This window comes from Anas platyrhynchos, chromosome 6 (assembly GCF_047663525.1).
Source record: "Anas platyrhynchos isolate ZD024472 breed Pekin duck chromosome 6, IASCAAS_PekinDuck_T2T, whole genome shotgun sequence".
In the NCBI taxonomy this organism is placed as follows: Eukaryota; Metazoa; Chordata; class Aves; order Anseriformes; family Anatidae; genus Anas; species Anas platyrhynchos.
This window is the reverse complement of record NC_092592.1, coordinates 4,464,112-4,474,582: the sequence shown is the minus strand read 5'-3', so window position 1 is coordinate 4,474,582 and position 10,471 is coordinate 4,464,112.

Here is a 10,471-nt window from a genome sequence, read left to right as displayed (position 1 = left end):
TTCCCAGTTTCCCAGAAAACAAGAAACATCCAAGTTTTTCTTTCCAGACAAACCATATTCTCCCACTCTCTACAGTGGTACCTGAAATCCAGCTTGTTCATCCCCACCCAGTAGTACACCACCGAGTGTCTCTCATTCCTCTGCACCAGCAATACTTTAAGAACTTGGAAGAGGAGCTCAGGGACAAGAAGGCATGATATATAAATTGCTGGATATTGGACAAGAAGGTAGTCAAATCACAGGATCCCAGGATATCTGGTGGTACGGACGTTCCAAAGCCAGGACGTGATACACAGTGCCTGGATGAAGTGTGCACAGCTGATGGTGGACAAGATCGCTGCTCCCTAACTTTCCACCCCCAACTCTCAAGTTAAATCCTTCCAGAAAACAACAGCCTAAGGCTAAGTGGAAAATATCCAGCTTAAGTCTGGCATCTGTACAGGTAGCTAAAAGTGGGTCATTTTAATAGAAAGTAGTTTTACCTAGTACAGCCCAGTATTATCCTCACAATTGGTGATACTTTGCTGTCTTTTCTATTTTTGTAGTCAAAATAGTGATTTTTTTCAGGATTAAAGTCTGGTTTCATCACTGTAAGACCTGAGAGGACCAGCCCAGTATTAAATGCAGTATGGCCCAACAGTTCAGTCAGGGATAAGTACTGAAACAGAGTTTAAGTATTGATAAATAGTAGGTAAAGTTACTGAATACCTTGAATATTTTTCCTGTTTTATGACTTGGGACATTCCTGCAGGATCACTTTTAGAAACCCTAGGGACCTTCTGCAATTTCAAGATAAACACATTGATTTTTGTGCTGTTTTATACAAACCCTTCATAGTTAACAACATAAAAAGTTTCATCTGATATAAACTGTTTATATCAGAGCCTGTTTCTTTATTAAAAAAAAAAAAAAAGGAAAAAAGTGTTATTTATAGAATAAAATTACTTGTTGATTTCAGAAGAGGTAATAAAAAAGGAAAAGAGTTTGTTGAGTGAAAGGAATGAAGAGCCAGACCCAAGGGGAAGTATATTTGCTTTGCAAGGGATGTTGGCTCTGCAAAGCAGGAAAATAAGGTATGGGAGTGGAGGGGGGGAGATCTAACCTTTGTCTGTACTGCACCCTGGATAACCAAACAGTTTTTCACAACTTTCAAGGAGACATGTCTTAGGCACCCCACTAAATTCTTATGAGATTGGTACCATTTGAAAGCTGAACTTGGACCCACAGATCCCAGTAGACCACAATAAGTATACATGCTACTCTTCCTTTGAAACTGGAAAGATCTTCAAAACTTGACACACATGATATGAAGAAGATATTATCCTTGACTAAGATTGTTAAAATTACTAGTTTCTTAAATGGTCTCTTTTTTTTTTCCCTCACAACTAGCTGTAAACATTAAATATAATGTTGTAGTAGTAGTAATTTTGAATATTTTGGTACAATTTTTACGTCAGCATCTTTGTCTAAAATAATGATAAAACAGAGTAGAGTAGCAAATCAGCAGAGAAAATATTCAGTTCTTGTAGGGATGGAAAGGGTGCAGCCTATCCCTGCCTATCAGCACCCAGCAATAACATGCAGACAAGCTCACTCTTACTGCCAAGAGGTTATTTCATAGGAAAACGCAGCTGAATTTAACAACATAGCAGAAATCCAGGTCAGGCCATTAATATACTACAAGACAAACAACAAGCAAAAGATATTTACCCCTTTAAGGTGTAATTTGTGACATTTCTCACCTGTAAGAGGTAACAGTGATGTTAAAAAAAAAGTCAGACCCAATCAATGAAAACATAACTCAAAGGTCAATATATAACTCCATTTTTAAACCAAATGCTTGAGGACAGAAATCACACTTCAGTCTTGAGAACATGATTAAAATGAGACCACAGCACTTCAGCTCTGACTTCACAGCCATTTTCAGCTTGGACTTGATTGCCTGCTTCTAGACCAGAGGCCAGGCTGAGGTTCTTCCTGAATTGGTGATAGTGCAGGTACACCATTCACTTGTCAAAAAAATAGGGTTTCTCCACACACCAGCAACAGGGTTTCCTGCTTGATGTGCAGGAACACTATTAAATAAATAAAGTTCAGACAACACAACATGCCAGGTAGACCTTCTTGACAACCAAAAAGGGGAAGGAGGGAAAAAGGGGGAGAAATAAAATAAAATCAACCAGTATTGACTAAAATTGATCAGCCTTTTTTCAAAATATTTTCAAAAATAATGCAATGTTTCATCTTCAAATAGTCTCAACAGTTGAGTCAGCCCAAAGGAATTTCAGGTTTCTTCAATTCCACAAGGGCAGAACAAACCTAACAGACATGATTATTCCAGTTGACCAAAAGTACATTTTTTTTGGTTAAACCAGCAAACCAAAAAACAGAGCTTTCCACACGACTGTCTTCAAGTCGTTGCCCTGAGGGCAAGGCTTTGCAAGTGGAACTGAGCTAAATTCTTTTGATGATGAGTAAAGCAGAAGAGTGGCTAGCATGCTGCTGGCTGTCTTGGCTCTGAACTAGCACCTTATAAAAACGTATGTGCGTCATCCGGAGCAGTGGCAAAGCCTAGCATGCTTCGGGATGAAGTCAGCAGATCTGGCCACAACCACACTTTAAACGTAAAGTTATTTCACTTATCATGGCAGGGGGCCATAGCACATGAGTGCGCAAGACCCTGTTTGGCATTCTTTGGTGACTGCTTTGAAGTCTCAGTCTATCCTTCCTCTTCTTCTAGAAAGAAATCCTTTTGTCCCTCCAGTCTTTATTTTTCTTCAGTTTCATAGAATGAAGTTTCTTCTGTGGAACAGCTATTACAAACACGTGCATCTAGCCTTCAAGCTAATGTTCATCTGTATGACTAGATGACAATTACTGTTTTTATGATAAAAAATATACCACTGTAACAGAGCATCACCACACACGTGTTCAATTTCTACCCACAATCTGTTCAAAGAGTTACTCATGCAATCCCATAGCTAACATGGTACCAACCACCAACTTCATCCTTCCTAGCACATCACCCCTGTTCAAAGACATGATGTTTCAGCAGTAGAAAATCTTTGGCAAGGCTAGAGAAGAAACTAAGCCACCTACAAAAACATGTTTTTAATCCATTTGTGATTGTTTCACTGCAGGATTGATTCATACAGACAAAGAATAGGTGAAAACCTTGAGCTGCTTCAGCAGTCAGCTCCTGCCACCTCCAGAGGTCCCTTTGGAGGCTATCACTTTTCAACTCCAAAAGTGCATTGTCCTCCTGCAAGAGGAGAGGTCTGCCTAGTTTGGGGTGGAAAGCCAGTGGTGCCCCATCCAACCCCAGCCTCACCACTGGCCCAGCCTTCCCGACTGGTCTTTGCCTCCCACTCTGATCATGTTCTGCTGCTGCCCCAAAAATAAAGAAAAGCCTAAAATAGTCCACTTACAGGGTTTCAGTATGCATGGAGAACATTGCATTACTCCTCGCTTAGTAAGGGGCTGTACCAAACAAGTAGTAGCAATAATAGTGTATTGCTGGGAAGGGCAAGTGACTAAATCCACACCCTTGTGACATCCAAGATATTTTTGTCACTATATAGAGCAGCTGAATGAATCCCCATTTAATCTTATTTATTTATTTATTTTAATTTATATATAATCTGCCAAAAGATTATAGTCCCAGGGAGAATATTTGTTTACGATTCAGAATACACATGCATTGCTTGGTTGCATGGCATCTGAACATTTTTTCCCCAGATACAAAAATTAGTAATTAAAATATCCAGAACATGCCATTTCTCAGCAATACCCAGGGCTATGTATTATCTCAAAACTGTAATTTGTTACTGAGCACTAGAAAGACTTCAGCAATTCCCAGCTTTGAAAAGTTTTGTGACAAGTTTGTCCGCTTTCAAAAGGACAAAAATAGAAAGCAGCACATTACATAAATGTTACTAGCAAGATTGGTATTTTGGTAGCAGAAATCAGAGAGCAAATGAAGGTTAAAGAGTACCATCTCCTTTCTGTGTATTCAAGAAAGAATAACATCTCCTTCTGTGTACTCAACTTCTACTCCACAGTGGTTACACTTGCAATAGGCAGAAGTAGGTAGAAAACAAGAAATTTCATGACTTGCAAACCTGGGAGGACACTCCTCATCTGTGAGCATCACTGCAGTCCTTCATCTACACAGAAGGGATGTTTTTCATAACAGCTCCAGTGGAAAACCAGTCTGGAGCTGCCTCCCCATCAGAAAAATGTCATCTTGCCACAGCTGGAATTGTCTAAAAGTAATGTCACAACTTCAGAGGGGACGTTCTTCTGGACTAAGACAGTGTTTTTGCTCACAACAGAAGTGAATTGGCCAGCAAAGTTTGTAACGTGAGCATATTTTTAAAAAATGCATGTTTATTTTCTAGCAAGACCATGCCGACCTGGAGTGCCTGACAATGCCATCCACAACAGGAATCTGAAATGATGGCAAGTGTTGTCATGGAAAAAGCAACATGTGGCACCCAAAACCAGTGCAAAGGGGTGAATAGGTGTCTAACACTGCCTTATGCAAGTGTTTCTGTAGCCACTTTGCACCCTGTCACTTCAACCTCTTACCAGCTGGATGCTGCAGTGGGCAGGAGGAGGTAGTTATCAAGGCCAGAGGAGTTTTAGGAAAAACAAAGCTCAAGAAACCCTTTCTGCTAGGGAGTAGTCAAGACTCAGATTAACAAGTACATTGTGTCTACGGATTCACATACACCTATTAGACCTTAAGAAATTCACCAACCTCAGATACCCACACAGAAAACAAACAAAACAAAACAAAACAAAACAAAAAAAAAAAAAAAAAAAAAAAAAAAAAAAAAACAGCTTAAATCCCTAGGGCTTTGCCCCACTTGCCAAATGCAGCTGTTAGCAGTAAAAGTGTTGTTTTATGTTTACAGCTAACCAGAGTCACATCTAGCCTCAATTGCCATTTCTTGGTCACAGCTTGGAAGTCATAGGAATAGATTCTGGAGCAGTGTTACCAGTTTTTATTTATTTAAAAGCAAAACCATTTTTTCTAGGCAGGGAAATATTTGAATATTTAGACTTGGCCACAGCTGAAAAGAGTTTGTTTAAAAACACCACTTCAGAATGAATGTGTTTCCCATACATCATCAAGCAGGAGAGCTTCAGGGAGGGTGCTGGCAGACTATCAGCTGGAGGATTTCATTTTAAATAGCAAAGCAAACTGTGACACCCCTAAAGCTAACAAGGCCTCAGATTCATTTAGAGAAAAAAATAATAATAAATGCTTCAAAGGAAAAAACACACACCTTACCCCTATGCCGAAGTGACACAGTTCTGCCTAAACTCCACAGATTACTCTATTTTTCCATTCTATTATATTAAATATTTACTCTGTTAGTGGTTAGTAGTCACACATCCAAAAATAAACACCACCACCTTGCAACACAGACCCTGCTGTGTGCGGATTTGGCCCAGCCACCCACCTGAGCTTGGGTGCAGCCCACCTCTGCAGTGATTTTGTTGGCTGGATCCAAACCCCAGCCCACAGGGAAGTTCACATTTAGACCAGGTGGAAGGTCCAAGCCTCTCAGTTTGGACCTGACCTGCTTTTTGCAGCCTCCCAGGGAAGAAACAAACTATCCTGCTTCCGACCTGGGCTCAAATGAGGTCTCATACTCAATGAGCCAACCTTCAGGCTCAAGAACACACAGCATCAAAGCCAACCAACTGGATAAGAGACAGCCTGAAAAAAACACTGGGGGAAAGAAAAGAAAGAAAAACTGAAGGAGAACAAAGCTGAGGCATATTAAAGGAAAAAGGCCAGCACTAATTCTGGCTATTGGCACTCAAAAGCTGCTAGTCCAGGTGTAGACATCTAAGTCTCCACCATTGAAATGTCTGTATTTTGGGGGGCAATGGGGTCACAGTGTTGCTTATAAAATACTCTGGAAGGAGGAATGGGCACCTCTCTGATTTATGAGAGTAATTTTTCGTGTACGCAGAGCTTGAGAAGTTAATCAGCCATTGCACAGCTCTGTGCTTTCCTGGCAGTATCACTCAGCCCTTACTTAAGTCAGTTGCCCTTCAGGCCACAGGACTTCCTTTTACTTCATTCTGCTTTTCATAGCTTCCTGATGCAGCTGGTTAGTGAACCTACCAGGGGTGGTGCCCCGCTAGACCTTCTCTTCACAAACAGAGAAGGACTGGTGGAGGATGTGATTGTTGGGAGCTGTCTTGGTCAGAGTGACCACGAAATGGTGGAGTTCACTATTCTTGGCGAGGCCGGGAAGGGAACCAGTAAAACCACTGTATTGGACTTTCGGAGGGCTGACTTTGAGATGCTCAGGACACTAGTTGGTGGAGTCCCTTGGGAGGCAGTTCTGAAGGGCAGAGGGGTCCAGAAAGGCTGGGCGCTCTTCAAGAGGGAAATCTTAATGGAACAGGAGCGGTCTGTCCCCACGTGCCCAAATACGAGCCAGCGGGGAAGAAGACCAGCCTGGCTCAACGGAGAATTGTGGCTTGAGCTTAGGAGAAAAAAGAGGGTTTATAATCTTTGGAAAAGTGGGCAGGCCACTAGGGAGGACTATAAGGATGTAGCGAGGCTGTGCAGGGACAAAATTAGGAAGGCCAAAGCTCATCTGGAGCTCAATCTGGCTACTGCCGTTAAAGATAACAAAAAACGCTTTTATAAATACATCAACACAAAAAGGAGGACTAAGGAGAATCTCCATCCTTTACTGGATGCGGGGGGAAACTTAGTTACAAGAGATGAGGAAAAGGCGGAGGTGCTCAATGCCTTCTTTGCCTCAGTCTTTAGCGGCAATACCGGTTGTTCTCTGGATACCCAGTACCCAGAACTGGTGGAAGGGGACGGGGAGCAGGATGTGGCCCTCACCATCCACGAAGAACTGTTTGGTGACCTGCTACGGCACTTGGATGTGCACAAGTCAATGGGGCCAGATGGGATCCACCCAAGGGTACTGAGAGAGCTGGCAGAGGAGCTGGCCAAGTCCCTATCCATCATTTATCAGCAGTCCTGGCTATCGGGGGAGGTCCCAGCTGACTGGCGGCTAGCAAATGTGACGCCCATCTACAAGAAGGGCAGGAGGGCAGACCCGGGAAACTACAGGCTTGTCAGTTTGACCTCAGTACCAGGGAAGCTCATGGAGCAGATCCTCTCGAGAGTCATCATGCAGCACTTGCAGGGCAAGCAGGCAATCAGGCCCAGTCAGCATGGGTTTATGGAAGGTTGGTCCTGCTTGACGAACCTGATCTCCTTCTATGACAAAGCGACGCACTGGGTGGATGAGGGAAAGGCTGTGGATGTGGTCTACCTTGACTTCAGCAAGGTTTTGACACTGTCTCCCACAGCATTCTCCTCAAGAAACTGGCTGCTCTTGGCTTGGACTGGCGCACGCTTCGTTGGGTTAGAAACTGGCTGGATAGCCGGGCCCAAAGAGTTGTGGTAAATGGAGTCAAGTCCAGTTGGAGGCCAGTCACTAGTGGCGTCCCCCAGGGCTCGGTGCTGGGGCCAGTCCTCTTTAATATCTTCATCGATGATCTGGACAAGGCCATTGAGTGCACCCTCAGTAAGTTCGCAGATGACACCAAGTTAGGTGTGTGTGTCCATCTGCTGGAGGGTAGGAAGGCTCTGCAGGAGGATCTGGATAGGCTGCACCGATGGGCTGAGGTCAACTGTATGAAGTTCAACAAGGCCAAGTGCCGGGTCCTGCACCTGGGGCGCAATAACCCCAAGCAGAGCTACAGGCTGGGAGAGGAATGGTTGGAGAGCTGCCAGGCAGAGAAGGACCTGGGAGTGATGGTGGACAGTCAGCTGAATATGAGCCAGCAGTGTGCTCAGGTGGCCAAGAAGGCCAACGGCATCCTGGCTTGTATCAGAAACAGCGTGACCAGCAGGGCTAGGGAGGTGATCGTCCCCCTGTACTCGGCTCTGGTGAGGCCGCACCTCGAGTACTGTGTTCAGTTTTGGGCTCCTTGCTACAAGAAGGACATCGAGGTGCTCAAGTGAGTCCAGAGAAGGGCGACGAAGCTGGTGAGGGGTCTGGAGAACAAGTCCTACGAGGAGCGGCTGAGGGAGCTGGGCTTGTTCAGCCTGGAGAAGAGGAGGCTCAGGGGCGACCTTATCGCTCTCTACAGATACCTTAAAGGAGGCTGTAGAGAGGTGGGGGTTGGCCTGTTCTCCCACGTGCCTGGTGACAGGACGAGGGGGAATGGGCTAAAGTTACGCCAGGGGAGTTTTAGGTTAGATGTTAGGAAGAGCTTCTTCACTGAAAGGGTTGTGAGGCATTGGAACAGGCTGCCCAGGGAAGTGGTGGAGTCACCATCCCTGGAAGTCTTTAAAAGACGTTTAGATGTAGAGCTTAGGGATATGGTTTAGTGGGGACTGTTAGCGTTAGGTCAGAGGTTGGACTCGATGATCTTGAGGTCTCTTCCAACCTAGAAATTCTGTGATTCTGTAAATAGTCATGGAAAAAACTCACATTTTAAGAATGAATTTGGAAATATTCTGCATGCCTACATTCTCCAGGTTGACACAGGAGTTATGGAATGGTCTCTGAAGCAAAGTATACATGGCTAAAGGAAAAGCCACAGGGAAGAAAGCAGAATCCCAGACTATTTGCTTTTGCCTCCCTAGGTGTCCAAAGATCTAAAGACGCAGAAGACTCTGCTTAGCCAGGAGAGGTTAGTTCAGACTTACAACTGCCGATCTACTATGCAGAAGAATATCATTTTCTTCAGTGGTCTCCCAGTAGAGGAAAAGACACCAATCTCCAACAATGACTAAAAATATTTTTTTTCCAATATATAAATATATATATATATATTAAAATTCCACCAAACCTCATTTCTTCCATTTTTTCATACTCAGACTTGCCTAGTATTTTATGCAAAATGTCAGCATCTCTCTTATCAATGTCCCTGTGTGCCAAGATCAATACCACTTCCTACCTCCTCTTTGTTTCACACATAATCTTACATAATTCACCATTTCTTCTCTCCAAAAAATAAGTGTCATTGACCCCATCTTCCTTCCACCTGCAGCTAACCACATCGGAAATTCCTTCACTACCAGATTTTCCTCATCAGGTGGGGTTTAGGGTGGATGTTAATACAGCCAGTTTCTCAGTGCCCAGGTAATTCTTGCTGCTTTGTACCTGAAGGGGACGTATTCCATCATGTAGACTTACAGAAGGACTGGGAGACAGCTCCAATATTTGGTGACAAAAGTCTCCTGCTCCAACAAGCAGGACACTGTGGCAGTGCCAAGCCTTAATTCAGCTGCATATTATTTGTCCCTAGAAGTGTTGTTTTTTGTTTTTTGTTGTGTTTTGTTTTTGTTTTTTTCCTTAGGAGGGTTCATAGCCACACGCTTTCCATTAACTTCCATGTGACACCCCAACAAACCATATTTCTTCACTCTGGTTGGTAACATCTGTCAGTGGCCATTTCAAGCTGTTGTGCCACAGGAGTGGTTTCCCCTCATCCGAACCTTTGCCATAACACAAGATCCTGAGGAAGTGACCAGGATGCTGAAGTTGCACCTGTATTAGAGCCCAGGCACTAAGGTCTGTGTGCTATTGAACAGCTTTATTTCAACCAATGTGTTTCAGGATCTCTCTAGATCTGCAAAAAATCCCCCTCCTCTACCAAAAATAAGTTATACACTGTAGGTGCACATGCAGCTGTGGCAAATGGAGTTTAGGCCTTTTGCAGGGTGTCTTTCCAAAACAAATAGACAAAAAACAGTGCAAATCCTGTCCTTTTCATGTCAGTTCTAATTTGTCCTGAAACAGAAAAGGAAACCTTTCTCCTGCATACACATAAGCCACAAAAAGGTGCTCCAAATAGCTGTGTCTAGCAATTGGGTTTAATTATTTGTTTCATGATCTACAGTTTCAGCTAGACGAGAGGTTAAGACATGTATTGTAAAGACTGAAATGTAGACAGTTAACTTTAATAATTTTGGCATATTGAATATTTAAACAAGACTTAACAACATCATAGTACTTACTGATTGAGATCTGTACAGCAAATTAATTTACTACTTTTCATTTATGTTTTATGTAAACTTTTACTATATTTACTGTATAAGAACATCTTATTACTTCATACTGAACTTAAAGATGAAATAAGAGCTGGTTGGGAAATCAAAGGTTAGGAAAAAAAAAAAAAAATCATACCAAATAATTTTATCATCACCTTACTCCAGAGGGGACATGGAAAAATAACTGAGAAGTAAGTCAGATTTGAATTGTACCTACTCCCCCATGATATGGAAATATTCACTCAGGTCTTCATTTTCATTCTTTGAGCTCTTCTACTTTGCCTATGAAACACATATTCAGGAGCTCTCTATTCTAATAAAGATTTTATTCAATTTTCCTGAGATTTATTACCATTAAAAATCAACTAGCCAACTTCTTTGTTTTAGTATGAAGGACAAATTTCCTGTTGAATTTTG